General features: G+C 36.5%; 1 long non-coding RNA gene across 1 annotated transcript; it reads right to left on the bottom strand.

Moving 5' to 3' along the window:
- Positions 1–9,922: 9,922 nt before the first annotated feature.
- Positions 9,923–16,566, bottom strand: LOC136253080 (uncharacterized). The gene is made up of 4 exons (XR_010699943.1): positions 16,376–16,566; positions 11,815–11,898; positions 11,625–11,703; positions 9,923–10,311 (listed from the first exon to the last, which is right to left on the bottom strand). It is a non-coding gene; the product is annotated as an uncharacterized lncRNA (long non-coding RNA).
- Positions 16,567–16,938: the final 372 nt, after the last annotated feature.

The following is a 16,938-nucleotide window of genomic DNA, read 5'->3' as shown; positions in this document are numbered from 1 at the left end:
TCAATGCTTTTAGGTACCTATTATGCTCAAAATTATGCCAGCATAATCGGCGGGTCCCTAGAAATAGTTCTCTCCACACCTCTATCTTGGCCTTGGTGGGCAACTTCCCTTTCCAGTTTTAAGAACGGATCCAACATTTGAAGCACTGCTACTAGCTACATTTCAAGCTGCAGCTTTATCAGTTATGCACACATGGTACTGTAGAGAAAATCATGCTAATTAACAAACTTCATGAAAGCATGTAAAAAAGATGCATAGGGGAATGTTCAGTCCTCTCTAGCTTAATGAAACTGAAAATAATACACAATCAAGATACTCTAATAGAGCAGTCAATTACTCTAGTAGAAAAGTCATTGCATTAATTTTGTTTCAGTTGATATTCAACAATATTTTTAACATTGGTGCTAAACTATACACTACATACTCACATGCAATAAATCAATTGAGTGTGCCTGCATTAACATTGTAGTTAAAGAACTCTCTCCCTGACCTTTTGTTGTGGGTGCCCCATCCCCTTTCCTGCTCCTGAATATACCCCTGCCCCCTACCACTGAAGCTGTTCAATTACAAATGATTTTAATTTTGCATGCCAAGTGTCCAGTGGTAGTTAATATTTAAATATAGTAACCTGAGAGATTTGTAATATTTGGCCGGATTTGCGAAAAGGTACCTTTTTCACACACTAATTTTGACCCATTTTTTGAACTTTGATACTTCATAACTTTTTTTATCATTGCCTATACCTGTCTGAACTTTTTCGTAAGTAAAGCTACAGTATCTGGCTATATTTGGGTACAAACAACAGCTTAATCAGTGTAAGGAGTTAACTGTTATAACATTTTGTTTGCTCACATGTAAAATGTGTGGAAGGTACCTTTCTGCGAATCCAGTCACATATGTAATGTTTATTGTAATTTCTATGTCTGTGTGGATGAAACTGATATTATGTGGAGGACATGCAATGAGCAAGTCTAACTAAAGTTTACTATGTTAGGTATGCCACTTGTGAGAAGCAAGAAGATTAACTTGTACATTGTTTAGCATGAAATTGTTACTGTAACACTCTCAGTGATGGTTTACAAATGTGACTGAATTTGACAAAACCCGGCTTCGACGCACAAAACTTCGTTAGGAGATATGGCGATTTTAAGTAATCATTGTGTAATAACTTCCCAGTGCCTACAGCTGTGCAAACAAAATTTGCACCAAGTATGCATCTATTTACTAGCTATCACTGAGTGGGTGTATACATTTCTGATACCCAAAATTAGCCCTGTTTTGGGCAGCTTTTCTGGCAGCTTTTTCGAGTGGGTAATAATATCACAGGTGATAGTAATAGGATGGGTATAAAATGGAGTAAGAAGACGATTGGAATCCAGAGGCCAAGTTTGGGCTCTCCATGGCCCTCAAATCACTCCAAATTGACCGAGAACACTATTGGTGAGCTCTCTGTGAAGTCCCAGCTCACTACACACCATTATCACAAAGCCATGGCCATTCAATGGCGCCAATCTCCCACTCGTGGCTTTGACAGGGTCGGAAGAAAGCTGCCACAGAAACCAGACTTGCCAGTCCTGAAGGAAGTACAGTGTGGAATGTGATAGTGTATTAGGCCAGCAATCCATTTCTGGTAAAAACGTAAGTTTGATTTTGTGTGTGTGGAAGCCTTGTTATGTGAAATCCGGTCACAAATAATCATGTAGAACAAAGAGCAATTTGTAATACCAAGGAAACTCTGTTTGTGCAAGGTCATGTGCGACGTGAAAGTACACGTTTACACGTTATGGTCAACCACATGTTATTCTCTCACCATTGCGGTAAAAATGTTTTCACAAGAACATTGATGCAAGTAATAATATTATATTGTTTCTTTGTGATCTTAATTGTTGTATGCGTAACAGCTGCTATGCCACACAATTGCATTCATAATCATTCCCTCAACAACAGTCTCTATGACGCTTTCATTCCTCTTCATTCCTCGGCTACTTCCAACTGAAATCATTAATATGTTTAAGTGTATTTGGTGAGTAGCTATACGTAGGTAGTCAGCCTACATGCTGAAATATATCTAAAGACAAGCTATATAGAGATATAGTGGCCACTGGAATGATATCAACTGTGTTGCCTAGGACACTAACAACTTCAATCATATCATAACATGTACACATTTTTATGTTAATTGGTGTAACTTGGCAGACATCAAGCTGATGATATCATGTTAATTATACAGTACAAAAAAACTTTTAATGTCCACATTTAAACTTAATAGAAGTACAGTTTTTAGATTATTGCTTTTCTTGTCTAATGAAAACTTATTGATGTTAACATCATTCCAGCCATTTCTTGGCTGCCACTTTAATTTTGATTTCAGGTAAACGTTTTGTGGCTTTTTTGAAAGCTACATGCATCTCACTATTTCACAGCTTGGCTGTTTTAGTGTGGGGACTATGCAAGCTTCTCAATAAGTTTCAAATGTCACATTAAAAAGTTCTTTCCAATGTATAATAGACATTACTGTATAACATCTGCTTGAGTCAGACAAGTTAAAAAGTCAATCAACTTAAAAATTAATTACATGTTAATGGTTGATTGAAGTTGTTTGTGTCCTTGACAACACAATTGACATCACTTTAAGGCCACTATGGGTTTTCAATAAGTTTTTTTTCTTGTTGGTATATTTGCATAAAAGTCTTTTATATAAGATACACTTGTAGCTACAAGTACAAAAATTAGCTTCAGTAGGTCACCTACACCTGCAGATCTAGTGGACATCTAATCCCTAATTCAATCTAGGAGTAAAAAGTAAGGAAACAAGGGAGTTTGCCTACACCTACAAATATACAAGCGGACATTTAATTCCTAGTTGTGAGATTAACTGTTCACTAGAGTACATAATATAGTTCATCCAGATGTGAATCCATACAATTATGTATTATACATACTTTAACAGATCTATGTAGGCTTGTTATCAATGATATTCAGAGGAATGCAGTAACTAAGGTTTAATTACAGAGATGTGCACATGTTAGTTATCATGAATGTACTTAGCAATGTCAAGTTGATGAAGATGACTATTGTATACACTTCAAATATAATCATTCAGTAATAATTATTATGAAAGTTATCATACAATGGTAAATCCAGCATGGACATTTGGGACAAATGCGTTCTTCACATTTTAGTTACATGTTTCTGACTCCCTGTATTCACAGGCTTTAAGTTTTCTCACAGATCCCTACTGGGATAGCATTCATTAAATGACCCAATTTCCAAAATGCAGACTTTAACATCCTGTGTGTACAGAGCATACAAAGCAAAGAAGCTGTATTTATACTAGCTTTATTAATTAAGGAGGGGTGAAGGTCACAACCCTCTACAGCTTAACCGGGTAACTACAAAAGGATTTCATGCACAATGGAAATGTACAGTCGTTGCAATGTATATACACATTTTAATGTTTAATATCTACTGAAAAATGTCTTTACATCTATTCAACCCATTTAGATAATTACTACTCAGATAAGGCTTGAAATTGTATGTTAATGCTATAATAGCTAGAAAAAATTTCTCTCCACATCACCATCTTAGCCTTAGTATACAATGTCCCTTGCCAGCTCCTGCATCTACCCCTAATTTTTAAGGATGGGTTCAGTATGGAGTCATTTGAGGCAAACGTTCCCCCATCTGTAGTTGCTACTTTCACTTTCACATTGCATCTTTATGACTACTAGCTATATGCACACATGGTTGCTATAACTAGCTTCATTTAAGCATAAAGGATGCACATGGGGACCCTCTCCTGCTCGAACCTCTCCAGCTTAATAACACAATAGAGATACTCTAATAGAGCAGTCAATTGCTCCAATAGAAAGATCATTTCAATGTACATTAGTTTTGTTTCAGTTGGTATTCAGCAAGATTTTTTAACAATGGTGCTAAACTACATACCATACTTAGGCCACTCACATGCAATAAATACCTCACTGTAAAATCGAGTGCGCCTACATTAATAGCTAAAGTATACGTACTCTCTCCCTCACCTGTTGTTGTGAGTACCCCATTCACTTGCCAGCTCCTAGATGTATGCCCTTGCCCCCTAGCATTGAAGCTGTTCAGTTACAAAATTATTTTATTTTTACATGCCAAGTGGCCAATAATAATGTTTAAAATAAAGTAACCTGAGAGATATGGAATATGTATTGCTTATTTGTAATCCGTATGTCTGTGTGGTTGAAACTTTAGTTATGTGGAGAACAAATTGTTGCCATCATCAGCAATGAGCAAGTCAAGCTAACGTTTACTAAATTACTATGTTAGGTATGCCGCCTGTGAGATACAAGGAGATTAGCACATTGCTAAGCATGAAATTGTTACTGTAACTTTCCCAGAGATGGTTTACAAATAACCATGTAGAACAAAAGAACAATTTGTATTACCAAGGAAACTCTCTTTGTGCAAAATCGTGTAAAATCACACGTTTACACATTATGGTTAACCACTTGTTACTTGTACGTAGTAAAAGTGTGTTCATTAGAATATTGATACAAATTCATTTTTTCTTTGTGATCTTATTGTATATGTAACAACTGCTACACTATACATTTGCATCCCCAACAACAATCTCGATGATGTTTTCATTCCTCAGTTACTGTCAACTGAAATCATCAGTTTATCACCTATAATTAATGTACATCAGTATGTACAAGTGTATGAAGTAAGTATTTTACTAAGTTGTCAGGCACAGTGTCTACTTGCTGAGATATAATTAGATATAGTTGCTTTATCAGTATGTACAAATGTACGCAGTAAGTATTTTACTAAGTTGTCAAGCACAGTGTCTACTTGCTGAGATATAATTAGATATAGTTGCTTTATGGTATGGGTGACTAGTATACCCTTATGATGTTAACATATGGACTGCTGTACTACCACTGTACTATGTAACGTAACTCTTAAGCCATGCATATAGCCACTGGAATGATAGTCAACTGTTTTGCCTTTGACACTATAAACTTCAATTAGTTGGGGTTTTTTTAGCTTGAGAGACATCAAGCTGATGATATGTCTATTAGGCTACTATTTTACTGTTTTCATCAGCACCCACATGTTGTTTTTTCACTGCCGCATGTATTTCCCCAATATTAAAGATTTAACCATTATTTCATGTTATTAACCAAAATTTATTATTGAAGGATGTGCAGCTCATGATCAGTTTTCAAGATTGCTGAACTCACGCAGTAGCTGTACCTTGTCATTGTAGCCAAGAGAATGTGAAAGATTGGTGCAATGAAGTTTGCAAGTAAGAAAATTGATCCAGCTCGAGTGGAACTGATCACTTAACGATAAAGAGGATAGTTGCCAAACTAGCTAGCTAAGTTAGCAAGAGTATCAGGCCCTGGAGAGTATGCAGGTATGAAAGTAAGTCTAGCCAGCTATATTGCGGCAAGTACTAGGGATAATGGTAATGACCTGCCCTCCCGCACTCTACATTTGATGAAAAACAGAAAATCACCAAAATAAATAGTTACCTTATGCAGTGCAAAAAACCTTTATTTTTGTGCACATTTGAAAGCTAAGATGCTTGCACAGACCTAAGACTTCTGCATAGACAAGCAAGAGATGGCCATATCCAAAAGCTCATCAAGGGAGGTGTCCATCCAGGTCATTCGCTTTGCAATGTTAAGAAGTATGGAGGGTCATGGTATGCAAAGCCATAGATGTGGAATATATTTCTATTGGATTGTACCTGTACTTTTTACACTGAAATAATGGCTCCATTAAAATGTTTAAAGTTTAAAAGATTTTCTAGTTGTACTTGTAAATTTGAAATACGTTCATGCTATTTAAGCAAAAATGAAGATTCTGAATGCACTTGCAACTAATAGATATGGGCTTGTAACTTAGTTTAAAAGTTACATGCCCTATGGCATAGGGCATGACAATAACCTACAGTGCTTGAACTAGCAACTACATAGTTTTTGACGTGGCACCGTATCTCAAATGATTTAGTATACTTCTACAGAAAATTTGGTGCTTCTATCACAAAGTGTGAATGATTTCATCAAAATTTGTTGTTAAGCCACTCTACTATATAAAGTCATTTGTAAATAACTTTCACTACTCATAATGAAAACACTTTATAATAGGGAAAGATGTAGAAGGGGTGTTACAGTTTGGCTCTAATTATAAAGCAACAAGTTTTTATAGTATCGTATACATACAAGAACAGGTGGTGTATTTTAATGTATGTAAAGAAAAAGCTACACAAGTATAATTGTACATTGCAGGTCATAGAAGGAGGGTTCTAAAGAACTGTCCTAGTGTCAACAACTTCACCGAGTAGAAAGGCCCACAATTTTAGTGCAATAGTCCAAATTTTCAGTAACATAAGTCCACTAGCTACTATACAGTTTACTAAATAACTTAATAAAATATAAAGATTAAATTAAGTGCTCCAAGTCACTTATTCAATACTTGTAATGTAAGGTGGAGATACCCTAATAGAGCAGTCAACCACTCATAGAACAGTAATGCACTTTTATTTTAAAAGCTGTAAATACAGTATGTAATTAATGTATTTACAAAAACATAGTGAGATCATCTAAAATACACTCAGAGTTTTCAGTTAAATATAATTTTTTCTGGGGGTAAGCCCCCATACCCTCATGAATAACATCCATCTCCTTTTTACTTCAAACAATGCAGTCATTAAATTTCACTGTCTTAAAACACTCTTTGGTTTGCTCCACTGCTCCTGCTGAAAGACCACTCATGTTTTCACATCTCTATTCACTGTGATGTTCCAATGAATTTAGACACAGATGGTATAATTGCAGTAGCAGTATATATAGTTTTGCTAGATGTCATCCAAATAACTGGTCTTGAGCTTGAATATGCTGTCTAGTAAGTTGTGTTACTTTTATTGACTGAAATGTTACCAAATCTAACCTTTTAGCATCCATTTTCTGAATTTTTTTCTTCCCCCAGTTCCCCCCTATAGTTTCAACATGCAGTCACACACCCTGATATAAATCATATAATCTTACATCATGCCACACAAAAGGTCCACTTTTTCTTCTAAAAGAACATACCTAGATAAATCCCTACATTGTTAGTACAATAGACTTGATATAATCTTGGCACATTGTTTAAGTGAACACACACACACACGCACACACGCATGCACCCACCCACCCACCCACCCACCCCCACAATAAAATTTTGTGCATGTATGCACACATGGTGTTAACTAGCTCACTAGCTTAATGTGCTTCACAAAATTAATACAGAATCACCAATTACCATGCCTCACTGATCTCAATCAACACAACTCCTTATAAAGAAAACAAAATTAATGTCAATACCGCAATGGCATGGTTTCTGTGTAGTGATTTCAGTGTGATGTAAATACATATCATAATGCTGCTTTAAACCTTTTATGGAACCACTTCTGACCACTTCATATCAAACAATACATGCTAATTTGTTACATAATAATTTATGATTATCTTCAATTCTATCCAAAACATAATCATGACAATAACCTACAGTGCTTGAACTAGCAACTACATAGTTCTCAATAACTGAGGCTTAAAACAGCTTGACAAATTTTAGCAGATACACTTTCATCATTGACAATTTTAATGCATTCATGCATCCAAAACATCCTTGCCATTGTACATAGCTCCAATGTAACATGCAATTCTTTATTACATTGTAGCTACCTCAGAGGTACATATATCACACAGAACTTTCCAGTTTCCATTTCACAACGTACAACGTGCCATACTTGTACATACATGATAGTCACATCACCCTGATAAGTTTTAATTACTAGTAATCACGGCTTGTTAGTTCGGTAATTCCATCTGTTGTATCATACACTTTCACCATGTATGACATTGCTTGTATTATGACACAAGTAAAACTTTGGATTCTTCAGGACACTATCAGGGGAAGATTTAGGGTGGGGCTGTAGCTCCCCCTTTCCTTTCTAAGTTAATACTTGGCCAATGTAACCCCAACTCTTCTGTGTATATCAAAAGCAGGCTTATTTCAGGAACTATGCATCACTACCAAGAGTACCAACACAATTGCAAACAATGTCTATGTAATGTTCCAGTAGAGTATAGCTTCCTTTTCCTCAAGAGTTCTTCAAGTAAAGGTTTCAATTGTGGGTTGCATCCTTAGTTACAAAAGGTTTAATTGTGGATTTTGTTTTATTCAGATAATTAGCAGTGTTTTCCACTATAGCTATAAGAGGTGATTAGTGTGGTTTTTATATAGTTTTAAAATGAATTGATTATATGATTCAAAAAGTGTTAGTTGGTTTAATTGGTTAGAGTTATCAGCTTCAGTATAATAGTCACCAACTCAGCCATTTAGCAAGTTTATAATCCCTCCTGGAGGAAGACTGAGTGTGGCCCCGACTAGACATTGGGTGACCTGCAGTTCGAATCCTGGGGTTGGAGGGATTTTTTTCCTTACTTTGGCCCCTTTTCTGTTACACCTTTCCAGCTATAAGTCATTTAAGTCTAAGTCCTTGAAATTAGGTTAGGTAATCCTAAGGCTGCAGCACATGTTACTGTAGACCTTCAGTGCTGGTCACTGTAAAGTCTTAATAATAAAAAATAATAATAAGGCAGCTATAGCACTTTTGTCTATGAACATAAAATCTGTTTCAATTGCCTTCTGATATGACCCCATGCTGTGGGTTATGGTACTGGTATTTGTAGCTAGCTATAGATCAGTCTTCATAACCCAACTATCACAACAGCAAATTCAGAAACCCCATAAATGCAAATATAGTTGCACTTTGCTAAAGATTTCCAGTGGACTAGCTAATAGATACTAGTACCCTTCACTGCGTTCTGCTTTTCAGTACACTTTATTGGTGTTAAGACTAACAAAGTGTCACTAGGCTAAGGAGCATGCATACTAATAATTGTGACGTTCAACACCACTACTACTTAGCTATGCATGTTTCTTCCACACATTATCCCACAAAGGCTTCCCCTATTGTCTGGCTTTGTTTGATCATGGGAGTATTTAGAAACAGCATCCTTCATGATAGTCTAGTGCTCCATAAAAAAAAAATGCCTTGAATCTGTTGATGTTGAGGCTGGGGTAAGCATTTTCCACAATTCTTCCAATTTCATGATAATTATGTGAAATAATCTACTCCTTCCAGTGGGATTCAACAACATTATCTTTACCAGTAAGATAGACAGTTGAGGCTGTTAAAGAGGAGCTGATGCATTATGGTATATAGCTAGCTATATCTAAATGCTTGGTATAGCTACAATTGATAAGATTATCATGCATGCATGATAGCTACTCAGTGGATATCGCAATCAGTCTTGATTTAATAGAAAGGTTAGTGTTTTGATAAAATGAAATTCCACTATTTTCCACTGCTAAAAACACTCTCAGATTCACCTTTAGAGTGCCTAATTTTCAAAAATTTCCTGGAAGGCATGCCCCCCAGACCCCACTAATGTAGTCACTATTCCAAATAGCTAATTTTACCATGGATACTACATAAATCATACCACTAGAGCCTTGTGAGAAGGCAATTGGTATCTTCTAATGTCTGGCTAGTTACCTACAGTGTATGTCCCTGTCCAGCTTAGCCCCCCCCCTCCTTTCAAAAAATCCTATATCTGCCCCTTAGTTTGGTGGTGCCCACTGAATCTTTATACTTGAATCCCTAAATCTTTGGTGAATCTGTAAAGATTTCGAATGTTGTACAAAATTTTTGCTAACTTTTGGTTATGTTGTAGACCCCTCGTTTAGGTATCAAGATAATCTTTCTTACATGAACTATCTCCCAGCCTTATAACTATGATACAAACTTCTTTGTAATATCTTTAAAGCATCCAAAAATTAGATCAGCTGCAATTATTATTCTCGAAATAACAAATTTCAATCAATAACACTATTTCAATTGACTCCTTAATTGTATAATTCCCATCCCCTATCAACATTGGTTTACACAATAAGTCAGTGATTTATGAACACCTTTAAATTAGGAACCATTTTATGGAACACTTGAACCCAATATAATTCATGCATGTATTAATATTTCCCTTGCTATAACACGATGCTCAAATTTTATACTTTAACTTAGTGCAGGTTTGCTAGCAGGCCTTCAGTGCAACATAAGAAATCTACCATTATCCTCTTGCATTCTGCCGTACTGTGATATACTACTAATATTGATATTCCAAGTCCACTAGCTAGCTATAACTACACAAAAAATGGCCTATATAGTTTATCACTTTCCAGCTTGTCCGGTAGTGGTGTCAGCTTCTGCAAGAGAAACACACATCATGATAATTATAGCCTTAACACAGTTTATAGTAGGGGTCGAAAGGTTTGGGGTTTCCTGTCCAAAAATATCACCCAATAATTATAACCAGCCCCAATTTTCCTTCATGACAGCTTGGAGTATTGGCTAGCAAATCAAACCCAAACGTGTCTCCACAAGCAATCCAAAACACTTTCAACAACTTTCTATGATGATATAAAAAATAATTTTTTTTTAACTAGCTAAGGCTAATAATCAGGATGTAAGTCCAGATGCAAAATTTGTTCTATAACATGTCTGGCACCATCCTTGATTGGATATGCACAGGTTCACCAGTCACAATTATGCTACAATGTTGACAAAAAATAGGAATTTTAAACTCATATAGAAATAAAAACATGACCTAGCTACACCTTGAGCTATATACTATAGTGGACATTTTACTAATCCCTATACCATGCAATGAGTCTTTTCCGCAATTATGTCACAACGCAAAAATAATGCAAAAATGGTGAAAAGTGTGGGGGCTGAGTGGGATACTTTGTACAGAAGGAATAGCGTTTCGAGTGTTCCAAAAGGAATAGCGTTCGAGTGTTCCGGAAGGAATAGCATTTTGAGATGTTCCCCGTGAAGAAAGCACGTCAAAACTCTGGTGAGGATTATTAAATATCTTCCTATGTAGGGGCATGCATTTTTGTACTTCTTGAATAGTCCTACGGTCTGCTTTTGGTTTTCTCCCAATGGCTCTCTGTACAAAGAGCCCCCACACTTTTCGCCATTTTAGTGTTGTGACATGATTGTGGAAAAGACTCATTAACTACGTAGCTATAAAGCTGAAACAGAGATACAAAGTCAACTAGCACAGTGACAGGTATATAGGCGATCTCCTTTGTTTCTCAATACTTTTCATTTTATCCCTATTCAAAGCCTTGTAGTTGTGTATCATAAGTTTGTGAATTGGAGCATTTATAAGCTCATGCATGCATGGTAATTCTAATTTTCCTCTTTGGTACTTCACCTACAACCCCTAAATACAGAACATAGATGCATTTAACTATCAGCTATTAGTAAGTGCAACTAACACTCCGTAAACTGACTGCGTGTCACCTGTACAACAGCCTCTTAAAATATTTGTCATACTTCCACTACATGAACTGTAGCTATTTCCTAAGTAATGGTACAAAGCTAAGTATACAACTTAAAAAGTAATTTTCATCACAATGTGTGGAAAAACTGGAGATGAATGTCCATCACCTCAGGATTTCTCATACATACAATAATTGCACATACGTACATGCAGTACTATGTATTTTACCTTATATTAGTTGAAGTAATTCAACTATCTCCACAAGGGGTGTCCAGTTATCAAAATGCTCCAGCAATTTATCCAATGACTACATGAAGTATACGAAGTTACGTTATTGAATTTACAATGATTTTTATGCAACATGTGTGTGTAATATTCCAATTACTTAACCAAAACCACTACACATAGTATGGCTCACTCCGCCTGTACTCCCTATCAGTATCATGAGAATCATATCCATTAGTGATTTCAACATTGGGATACCTTCATGCCTTGAAGGGACCTTAACAGCAAAAGATAAACATAGTCATAATTACTCACAAAAATTATATACTGGTACTGTGACAAGTGCAATAATGGAAAATATAGCATGAGGGTGAGGTCAAGAGACTAATGTAGCATGAGGCAATACCAAGTATTATATTAAGCTTGATGTATGAATTCAGAGTTGTAACTGAGGAGAAAGTCATGTGATTATGTTCCTAGTTGCTAGGGTGACTGCTGTATTAGAGTATCTTGAGTCCAGCCTTTCATCTACCAGGGAGAAGCTAGACCAATAATAAAGGTGTTGTATCGTCATCATGATCGAGTAAATAGATTTTTAAGAGGTATAGTCTCATTGTTAATCAACCAAAATCTTGTTTGATGGGTAAGGTCTTGAACCTATCTTAAAGTCAGGTATCTACCAAGCATAAGCGCATTAAATACAGTAATTTGTGGTACCTACGTAAATATGCTGCTCAAGGAAAGTATTGATACAGAAAAATAATGCCTTTATATACTTCACTGCTTGAAGATGACAACTAGCCTGATTAAAAGTAAAAGGAAAGACAAGGTATAGAGGGCACACTCTTTGGAGTCCCCAAAAGGCACATGTCACTGGTGAGTTTGTTATTGTGGCATAAAATGGTAGCCACGCATTGCTTAAAATTAATTTGTTTGGCCTCCAACCTTAAGACTGTGGTCAGGCAGGTAGGCAGGCAGGCAGGCAGGCAGGCAGGCAGGCAGGCAGGCAGGCAGGCAGGCAGGCAGGCAGGCAGGCAGGCAGGCAGGCAGGCAGGCAGGCAGGCAGACAGGCAAGGGCAGACAGGCAAGGGTAGACAGGCAAGGGCAGACAGGCAAGGGCAGACAGGCAAGGGCAGACAGGCAAGGGCAGACAGGCAAGGGCAGACAGGCAAGGGCAGACAGACTTTTAAAAAAATCAAGTTTCAGTGATTTTCAAATATTCTGTATCCAGGTGCCTGTAGTTTTTAATGCTGTATTTGATGTTAGATGGACTAATATCATTCTGTAAAGATGATTTTCATCACGTAAAATTTCTGTAGGATGACCATTCGAACCCGGTAAGCCTATACATATGCTTTGTACAAACTAAAATAACTTCTGCTCACCATGATAAAATGGTACCAAGCATTGATGTAGTTGGTACAATACCTTTCACCACACCACTTAGAAAACAGCTTTCTTCTTAAAATGTCTGTCATGGCTGTACACTGCTTCATTAAATAAGGAATATCTTCGGCATACTTGGTGCTATGGCATTAAACTAAAGCACCATTAGAATCCTCATGTGCTACAGAATCCAGTGGTATACAATAGATCTGCGATCTTGTAATGGAGCTCGACATACAGTATCATGAAACATGCCATCAAGTTCCATGCATAAGATATCCTGTTATACAGTAATAGAAACCTGACACTATGCCTATAGTTTGCACTTACGCATTATTTCATATTCAAAATTAATTCCGGGTTCGAAGGGTTAATTAAAGGCAGCATTTTAGGCGGCACATGTGGGGTTATCCCTACTTAACAGTACTGCTACCATACCTAAACAATATTACTGTTTGATAACTAAGTTGTATGATGGTACTACAATTATGCATATTAAGTGAGTATAGCCATTGATTTCATTGTTGACAGCTCTCATATACAATACCGTAGTGGGGGCAATAATGTCATCCAGCGTTCAAGTGAGTTGTGTCACACACATGCAGGTGCATGTGCTTTATTGGTATGTAAATAAGAAATCTAAGCAACTACATTAGAAATTAAAGCACAAATTATAAAAAAGAGAACACACTTTTCCAGTTTGAAATTAGATGGAAGCAGCACACATTAAAGCAGGAGCGGATCCAGACTTATGGAAAGGGGGGTCAATATGAACTGAGGCACTACATTGTCTGGGGAGATCAAAAAAAGGTCACAGTCAGCTGACAATAGCTGACAATAGCTGCCCACCCCACCAACTATGCATTTATCGCTAACAAAGTACATAAAAATCCTTACATAGCTCGCTACACACTGCTCTGATACTGTGACTGCTTTATTATAGTGATGATTCTATTAGAGTATCTTGTACTAAATACCTTTGGAGGGGTTCAAAGGCCCCCCTTGACCCCCCCCCCCCCCCCCCCCCATATTCGCCTCTGCATTAAAGAAAGTATTGGGATTATGCGTGCTCCTGCAAATACAGTATAAGTACAGTAGGACCTCCATTATCTGAACAACTGTGTGCCAGCTGAATCACAAGTGTTCAGATAAGTGAATTTGTTCGGATAAATGAAGCCCATTGATTTATATACAGAGCTCTGTTGAACTACTCTAATAAAACATACAACCGTTGACAAAATACCCTAATAGAACAGTCACCACTACTGTTCGGATAATCGAGGTCCTACTGTACAGAGAATTGTGCAAGAAAGGAAGGAAGCATCAGCCATTTTAGCAATGGTAGGAAAGTTTTATCACAGTATGTGTCATTATACTTATGTGATTTGATTATCCATTACATGTAATGTTAAAAAATCAACTAGTGTATGCAAGGAAATTTTGATGTAAGAAAAATTTGACCAATTCATGCTTCAGCAGATTTGATGAATAAAATGTTGACAAATATCAAGAAATTGTAGGAAAAAACCTGTACTTTTAAAGGCGTTTAAAATTATTTGACAAATTTAAAATCAACGAATTAACCGATTTGTCAAATTTTCTGACGTAAAAATTTCCTTGTACACAGTACAAGTGTCATTTTATATTATTGCCAATAACCGTTTTTACAGTTAATAAGTAGGGATCCCTTCAAAACTTTCGTGTACCGCCCAAAATTCACCTTCAAAAATCACCTTAGAGACATTTTACACTATGAAAATCACCTTTACGGAATAGTACTAGTCCATATGATACATAATACAGCATTAAATATAACAAAACAGGCAGCTGGATACAGAATTTTAAATAAATTACCAAAAATTGAATTTTAGTCTCACTGACTGCCTCACTGACCACAGTCACAAGGCTAGAGGCCAAACGAAGCAGCGCATGGTCACCATTTTACGCCACAATAACAAACTCACCAGGGGGATGTGCCTTTGGGGTTCTGACGAGTATAGGCCCTCTGCGCCTTGTCTTTTCTTTCATCTTCAATCAGGCTGCTTGTCTTCTTCTTCATCCAACAAAAAAACCATATCGAGGCATTAATTTTCCGTATCAACACTTTCTTTCAGCAACATATTTAGATGCCACAGAATTATTTCAGAGCTGGATTTCAGAAGTGCTTCAGTCCTGGCACTACTACAAGAGGTATACTTGCTAGATATCTGCAACTTCATGATTGGGACCTGGTTTGCGATAGGTTTGCGACTACACCCACCAAATAAAGATCTAGGTGGACTAATAGCAAAAGAGTACAGAGATCCCACCTCTTAACAATCTAGCTATTTACTTAACAATTAGTACCTCAATCCTTATTGGTCTAGCTAGCTGCATACCCCTTAGCTGACTCGAGATATACTCTAATACAGCAATCACTCTAATACAACAGTCATGTATGATATAACAGTTACTAGTTACATTGTTCTGGTAAGACACATATAGCTATTTTTATAAAAAAAGAAACAAGCACAATATAAAATTAATATATTACATTATTGTTCTAAAGGAGACAGGTACCCCTCAGCAACAGCAAGGTTGACAGTTGGAGGCACAAAGGGACGCTTGGATCTAGAACGCGATCCCCTAATACACATTACTGAACAGTGCAGTAAGAAGAACCCCAAACTAGAGTGAAGCCTGCCCATAACCACAGAATATGGGGAACTCTACTTCTCACTAAGCAAATGGGCAAGATGTTTATAAGTGATGGTATCTGCCTTCCCCATACACCTACAGGTGTGGAAATACAAGTGGACTAATACTAGTTACATTGTAGTTGCTGTGCCACAATAAAAAAAATAAACAGATTAGTGCTTTTAAAAATTGTTAATTTAAAAATGAAGTAGGGATCTATACAATAAAAAGTAGTGAAACAAGAGATAAATGATGGTGTTACAGCATAGCTCAGTGGGAAAGTCCCTCCTTTGGATTATTTTGTTCAATGCCAAAGTAGGGACTTCCCACTGAGCTATGCTATAATACCATCATTCATCTCTTGTTTCACTACTTTTATTGCATAGATCCCTACTTCAGTATTAAATTAACAATTTTTAAAAGTACTATGTTAATTGAACTTTTGGCAAATTTGTTGAAGTTATAGTTCATGCATTAATTTACCATGATTACTACTCTCCATTTGTAGGTCATGATCATCAGTTTTGACCATGTCAAATCTGATAATAAGGTGTAACATAGTGTGCATGTATAGGAGAATACATATATATAACTGTATTATTACTGGTGATCAAACAGTTACACGTACTAAACTTTCCATACAAAAGCAAATTAGCACAATAAATTATTGAACACTCAAGACAATTGCTTACCTTCAAACCACCACACACCAGTTCGGCTTTTTGTGTTACCACAGAATACGGGACACGTATGCGTGTGTGAGACAGGTCAAACTGGACAAAGCAATCATGACTGCAATGCACATTCAGAAAATGATCACACTGGCAACTTTGCTGTATCATCACCATACCAGCTATATGAAGTATAACAACAAGTAATAGATGGGTGCCAAATGATACAATATTATTAGGGGCTGTGATAATGATCCTCGTAAAATGGTACAATAAGTGAACATGGTACAATATTATACTATAATGATTTTCATTCGTTTCATATGTGACTATACTTTAGAAAACCAATCCAAATCACGTCAGTAGTTTAACTTAAGCAAAAGATGAACTCATGATTCAAGATAATAAGTTTTAATCCTTAAAACTCGCAGCTGTGTTATAAAACGCAAGCACTGAAAACACACAATCCAGTAAACCGGATCATTCCCATGCTTTGTAAAACAAAATTCTATAACACAAAAACCGTTTAAGCTATCTAAAAACAACAAACACCATCTTACTCACTGTTAAATTTTGGTTTAAAT

Source organism: Dysidea avara, chromosome 4, assembly GCF_963678975.1.
Source record: "Dysidea avara chromosome 4, odDysAvar1.4, whole genome shotgun sequence".
NCBI classification, from domain to species: domain Eukaryota; kingdom Metazoa; phylum Porifera; class Demospongiae; order Dictyoceratida; family Dysideidae; genus Dysidea; species Dysidea avara.
This window is presented reverse-complemented; position numbering and strand designations above follow the sequence as displayed.